Below are 7,615 nucleotides of genomic sequence, written 5' to 3' on the forward strand. Positions count from 1 at the left end.
GATGTGGACCATTTTTAAAGTCTTTATTGAATTTGTTACAATATTGCTTCTGTTTTATGGTTTTGTCTTTTGGCGGCGAGGCATGGGGGATCTTAGCTCCCCAACCAGGGATGAAACCCACACCCCCTGCATTGGAAGGTTAAGTCTTAACCACTGGACTGCCAGGGAAATCCCTGAATATTGAGTTATATAGCATACTTTCTTTAAATTTTTCTCAGTAGTTGTGCATTTAAGTTATTACAGTGTTTGCTACTATAGGTTAATACAATTATTCATATAATACAGAGGTAAAGTAAATATTGATGCATATAGCTTTTCTTCATTTGAATTTGTTGCTCGGGATAAATTCCCAGGAATGTGATTACTAGGTTAAAGTTTCTTTTTTTTGTTTGTTTATTTTGTTTTGTTTTTGTTTTTGTTTTGGCTGCGTTGGATCTTCATTGCTGTGCGTGGGCTTTTCTCTGTTTGTGGCGAGTGGGGGCTACTCTTCATTGCAGTGCGTGGGCTTCTCATTGTGGTGGCTTCTCTTGTTGCGGAGCATGGGCTCTAGGCGCGTGGGCTTCAGTAGTTGCAGCTCGTGGACTCTAGAGAGCACAGACATCAGTAGTGCAGGCTCAGTACGTGTGGCACATGGGCTTAGTTGCTCCGCGGCATGTGGGTTCTTCCCGGACCAGGGCTCGAACCCATGTACCCTGAATTGGCAGGCGGATTCTTAAGTACTGTGCCACCAGGGAAGTCCAAATGTTCTTGATAGGTATCTCCAAATTGCTTTCTGCAGTGGACCTTGTGGTTCTCTTCTTAGCAATCACCATGATATGTGTGGAATTGATTCTACAACCACCTGTGACTGTGAACCCTCATTACTCTTAACCAATTTGGGTAATCCATTCTTTTTGCCATAGTATTTGGTTGAAATAACCCAGGCCTAAACTATTCAGCATATAGTATTCCCCTGGTCACAGAAATTGGTTCAGTGGTGGCCCAGTCAGTATGAAGCTCAGGACTCCTTTCCATGCTTATAAAACGCAGCAGACTCTCTTTCCCAAGATATTCAAGAGGAAGCACATAGTCTCATTGTTTTGGCAGACATTTTGTAGCGATGAGGAACAGCAGCCTGAGGATGAAGCCAACACAACGAGGCAGGCAGATGTGAAGGAATTACAAAGAAACAGCTAGAACCATAATTAAACTGTGTCTTAACACCTTCTTAGCCCTGAACTCTTGGTTATATGATACAGTAAATTCCCTTTAAATGAATTTGAATTGGGCATCCTGTTACAAGCGGAAGCATACGGACATATTTTTTAAAGTCTATCAATTTATATTGCTGCTATTTGAACTGAAACTTCATTAAGCATTTTTAATTGCTAATTTAATTGTCCTAATGACTTTTTATTTGAATATTTTTCCATGTTTGCTTCCTATTTTTATTTTCTCATGTGAATTGGTTGTACATGTCCCTTATTCATTTATATACTCATTCATTTGTTCATTCATTCATTCATTCAACACATTTTTCTTGACTGCTTACTATAAGCCTAGTCTTAATGTCATTTTCACAAATTCAGACAAATTCTTTATATAGAAGAGCCGTTAAGCCTTTGCCCATCATGTCTGGTGGAATTTTCTGTGTGGTAGAGTTTTCCTCTTATTTTAGTCTTTTTGTTCATTCATTCAGCAAATATTTATTGAGCTCTACTATATGCCAGGTTTGGTTTCAGGCCCCAGGTGTATAGCAATGAAGAAAACAAGTTTCTTGCCTTCACAGTCCTTAAATTCTAATAGGGTCAACAATTAAGAAATAAATAAACAAGTAAATTTATGGTACGTTAGAGGTGATAAATGCTATATAGTTCAAGAAAAATAATGGTCAGTAATGAGGATAAGGAGTGCTGGGTGGAGGTGTTGCTATTGCATATAGGGTGTTAAGGGACATTTGAAGGTGTTTATATGAGTGGAGAGCATTCCAGGCAGAGGAAAATAGCAAGTGCAAAGGCCCAGGAGAAGGATCGTGCATAGTATGTTCAAGGAAGCCAGCATGGTTGCAGAGAATGAGTAGATGAGGTCAGAGAGAAACTAGGAATCCAGATTATATAGATCTTTACAGGTTATCATAAGAATTTTTTATTTTACTGTTCAGAAGTTTACTTGTTTAAACAGTACAATCATAAAAGTTTATCATTTCCTTTTAAATTTCTTTTCCTGAAAAATATCTTTCCGAAGATATACGTGTTCTTTTCTAGTCCCAGTTTGTTTTTAATTAACTCAATTTTCAATATTTTATCCATCCAGAATTTATGTTGCATAATGTAAAATATGTAATTCAACCAATTTTTCCCCCAAAGTGGCTATAGTTATCCTAGCAATATTACCTAAATATTTCTTTCCCCATGTTTGATGGTGCTTACCTCATTTGCATAGTAAATTCTTATATATAAATGATTTGTTTCTGGATGGTTTTCCTTTTCTACTACTTCTCTTTATTTTTCTGTTTTACATTGGTACCATATTGTTGTTGTCATTTTAAAATTATTTATTTATTTATTTATTTATTTATGGCTGTGTTGGGTCTTCGCTGTTGTGTGTGGGCTTTCTCTAGCTGCGGCAAGTGGGGGCTGCTCTTTGTTGTGGTGCTCGGGCTTCTTGTTGCGGTGGCTCCTCTTGTTGCGGAGCATGGGCTCTAGGCACGCGGGCTTCAGTAGTTGTGACTCACGGGCTCTAGAGCGCAGGCTCAGTAGTTGTGATGCACAGGCTTAGTTGCTCTGCAGCATGTGGAATCTTCCTGGACCAGGGATCAAACCTGTGTCCCCTGCATTGGCAGGCAGGTTCTTATCCACTGTGCCACAAGGGAAGCCCCAGTACCATATTGTTTTGATTATTATTGTTTTATAATGTGTTCCAGTATTTGGCAAAATTGGTACCTTCTCCATTTTCTTCCTTTGCAAAATATTCTTCTGATATTATTGACTTGTTTATTTTTTCCAAATGAAGGTTAGAATCATTTTGTTGAGTGTCATAGCAAACATTTTGGGGTTTAGATTAGGAATTTATCAAATTTGATACATTATCATTGAGGAAAGATCTATTATAATGGGAAATATAATTTTAGCTGTGTTAGTATACAACTAACTGAATTCTTCCTTGGTCTGGGGATTTGTTCAAATGGTGATTTTACTCTTTGTGGGGATAAGTCAGTATCAATTAACTTGGTTTAAATTTTGGGATTTAAAAGTTTTGAATAAGTAATAAGTACTTTATCCTAATTTCTAGGGAGATTAATGGCAGGGGAGGGTGTGGCACGCCATAATGTAAAATTGAGAATATAGTTATTTATCCATTAAAAAAATATTTGTTGAATGCCTCTTATGTGTGCTACATTCTGGGAACACAATAGTGGATAAACAGACCCAAACCCCTGCCCTCATGGAGCTCACAGTCTAATCATAGAGTGTTTAATGATCAGTGGTAACAATTGAAATACTTGCTCCCAGGCTACAGTAGATTTTACTGAGAAATGCTGGAATGTCCATAATTTAGTGTGCTTTCTGCTTGTTTTATTTGGAACTGATTCTGAGGTTTTGCCAAGGATGGCTGGGAATGACTTGCAATGATATTGGGTGATATCCAGAATGTAATATGAACATAGAACCATCATCAAAATATGCTACCCCTGCACCTGGATTGCAGCTGTACCCATGAATCTTTATTCTGAGAGGAATGGGTTTCTTGTTTGGCTTTAGATGAGTTTTGTGATCTCATGCTCAGTGACCCAGACACTATTGTGAATGTTGCATTGGGCTTATGGAATTGTTTAGCATGAACTTCTTGGTATATTTCCCCTAACTGTTTTTTAATATTTGATTTGGTTCTTTAGTCTGATATTCTTTTTTTTTCCTAATAAATTTATTTTATTTATTTATTGTTGGCTGCATTGGGTGTTCATTGCTGCACGTGGGCTTTCTCTAGTTGCAGAGAGCGGGGGCTACTCTTCCAGTGTGGTGCACGGGCTTGGCTTCTCATTGCAGTGGCTTCTCTTGTGGAGCACGGGCTCTAGGCACGTGGGCTCAGTAGTTGTGGTTCGCAGGCTCTAGAGCACAGCTCAGAATTTGTGGCACGCGGGCTTAGTTGCCCCACGGCATGTGGGATTTTAGTTCCCTGACCAGGCCTCAAACCCATGTCCCCTGCATTGGCAGGCGGATTCCCAACCACTGTGCCACCAGGGAAGTCCTTGTCTGATATTCTTGATTGGCTATTTTAATCTGCTTAGGGACTTGGAGGGAGTTGAAAACAAAGGACAAAATGCAAAGGCAAATATTAGATGGCATCAGTATGTAGTGGTAGCTGGCATGGGGACACAGGAATGTTGAGGGAAGATGGCAAGGAAGTCCAAAGTAAGGTAAATGAAGGTTTGTAGAAATCTCCAGGTCACTGATGAAGTTAGACTCAGCCTAGAAATTAATTAGGGCATGCTCAGTGGTGAAAAACTTTCTTTTGGCATGGGTCTAATCTGAGCAGTTTGGATTTCTCAGAAACAGCAGTTGTGGTAGAACAGCTGTTATTTTACATCTGTGACTCTCCACAGGACAAGCCCTGTGCCCTGTATTTGGCTATTTTTCATTAATTGGGCTAGAACCCCTGGAAGAGAAAGCAATCTTGAGTCTTGGGATTGAGAAGAGTACTGACCCTTGACACTCTGGGGCTTTAACAGCAGCTTGCAAAAGGGCATTCGGCAGGCAGGGATGTTTGAAGAGGCAATAAGAGAAGTCAAAGAAGCAGAGGGGCAGGAATCAACAGTAAAACTTCCTGTTACAAAAGGATAAGCGATTGGATCAGTGCAGAAGAACATGAAAGAAGTAATCTTGAGGTTCTTGCAGAGGAGGCAGAGTTTATTAACAGCTACCTTATATATATCTCATTTATTCCTCATAGCAACTCTCTGAGGTAATTATTATTATTACCCCATTTTACAAATAAGGAAACTAAGGAACAGACAGGCAAAGGAACTTATCCAAGGTTACCCAGGTAGTAAGGGGCAGAGCTGGGATTCTAGTCTCAGCAGTCTGGTCTTGAGTCTATGCTCTCAACCACTACACTACATGGTCTTTCTCAGACCATGTGGAATCAGAGCAGGATTTTGACGTCATCCCAAGCCCAATTTTTTCTTTAGTTATTGTTCTGCGTTTAGTGTATGAGGATTTATTTTGTGATACAGGATGCTTTGGGCCTCTTGGGGGTCCTCTTTGAATGAAGGCTACTTTTGCATTTTTTTGTCTTCAGACTGCACAGTGGAGAACAGTTGGATCTCTATATTCCTGAGCTAATTCCAGGGTTAAATCCATGATCACTGGGCTGGCCCATGCTTTTAATGCTCTAAGCGTTTTATTTGTATACCCCTTCCATCCTCGAAAGCAGCTCAGAGTGTGCAGGGGAAATGGCTGTCTTGGATGATTTAATGTGCTTCTATCCATCAGTATAAAAGCAACAGGCTTATAAAGCAGAAAAAAATGGGAATGTTAGAAGTGATTATAAAAGGGGGAAATCAGTCTTGAGGAGAAAAGTCTTGAGAAAAGATGGAGAAAGCAGAATCAAAACAGACAAGGGTCTTAGAGATGAGGGAGCTGAATGTGGATGAGGGTCTTAACAGCCAAGTACAAGGGTCTTCCTGTGTTCTGAGGATCTCTGGCATGAAGTTACCAGGGGAGAAACATAGCTATAGAACTCTATACATTGGACACGGCTGAAGAAGACACCCTTAGTGGACTTTGAGGTATCTTTCTTAAGGGCATCAAGTAAAATATATTAATAAAAATATCCAAAGATTCTCCTTTCATAAGCAATCTAGATTCTGTGCACCTCTGGAGTTAATCTTACTCTAGAATGTGGTGCTTAACAAATAAACTTTTCGTTTTGTTTATGGTTTCCTTTGCTGTGCAAAATCTTTGAGCTTAACTAGGTCCTGTTTGTTTATTTTTGTTTTTATTTCCATACAGCAAAGAAAACCATAAACAAAACGAAAAGACAACCCACAGAATGGGAGAAAATATTTGCAAATGATGTGACCGACAAGGGATTAGTCTCCAAAATTTACAAACATCTCATGTGGCTTGATATCATCAAAACAAACAACCCAATCAAAAAATGGACAGAAGACCTAAGAGGACATTTTTCCATAGAAGACATACAGATGGCCAAGAGGCACGTGAAAAGACGTTCAACATCGCTAATTATTAGAGAAATGCAAATCAAAACTACAATGAGATATGACCTCACACCAGTCAGAATGGCTATCATCAAAAAATCCACAAACAATAAATGCTGGAGAGGGTATGGAGAAAAGGGAACCCTACTACACTGTTGGTGGGAATGTAAATCAGTGCAGCCACTGTGGAGAACAGTATGGAGGTTCCTTAAAAACCTAAAAATAGAGCTACCATATGATGCTGCAATCCCACTACTGGGCATATATCTGGAGAAAACCGTAATTTGAAAAGATACATGCACCCCAATGTTCATTGCATCACTGTTTACAATAGCCAAGACATGGAAGCAACCTAAATGTCCATCAACAGAGGAATGGATAAAGAAGATGTGGCACATATATACAATGGAATATTACTCAGCCATTAAAAAGAATGAAATAATGTCATTTGCAGCAACATGGATGGACCTAGAGATTGTCATACTGAATGAAGTTAAGTCAGACAGAGAAAGAGAAATATCATATGATATCACTTATATGCAGAATCTTAAAAAAATGATACAAATGAACTTATTTATAAAACAAAAACGGACTCACAGACTTGGAGAATGAATTTATGGTTACCTGATGGGGAGGGACAGTTAGGGAGATTGGGATTGTACAAAACGCTATATCTAAAATAAACAACTGGGGATTTCCCTGGTGGTGTAGTGGTTAAGAATCCGCCTGCCAGTGCAGGGGACACGGGTTTGAGCCCTGGTCTGGGAAGATCCCACATGTCGCAGAACAACTAAGCCCGTGTACCACAACTACTGAGCCTGCGCTCTAGAGCCCAAGAGCCACAACAACTGAGCCCGCGTGCCACAACTACTGAAGCCCACGCACCTAGAGTCTGTGCTCTGCAACAAGAGAAGCCAGCGCAATGAGAAGCCCGCCCACCGAAACGAAGAGTAGCCCCAGCTTGCTGCAACTAGAGAAAGCCCGCGCACAGCAACAAAGACCCTACGCAGCCATAAATAAATAAATAAATAAATAAATAAATAAATAATTTAAAAATGCAATTGATAAAAAAATAAAATAAAATAAACAACCGACAAGGACCTACTGTATTAAAAAAAATGGAGAGAGTACAAGAGAATGATATAGATGTGATGAGATTGGCCATGTGTTGATAATTCTTGAAGCAAATTGATGGATTCATGGGGATTTATTACACTACTCCTTCCACTTTTGTGTATGTTTGAAATTTACCCTAATAAAAATTTTTTTTAAATAAACTGATGCAAGGAGAATTTATATCCTTACAATATTTAGGGTTTCCATCTATGAACATAGCATGTGTATATTTATTTAATTCATCTTTTTTATCTCATAAAAGAAAACGTCTACCTTTGTTAATTCAATTAAGCCTAGAAC

This window comes from Neophocaena asiaeorientalis, unplaced genomic scaffold (genome assembly GCF_003031525.2).
Source record: "Neophocaena asiaeorientalis asiaeorientalis breed wild unplaced genomic scaffold, Neophocaena_asiaeorientalis_V1.1 scaffold1019, whole genome shotgun sequence".
Classification (NCBI taxonomy): Eukaryota; Metazoa; Chordata; class Mammalia; order Artiodactyla; family Phocoenidae; genus Neophocaena; species Neophocaena asiaeorientalis.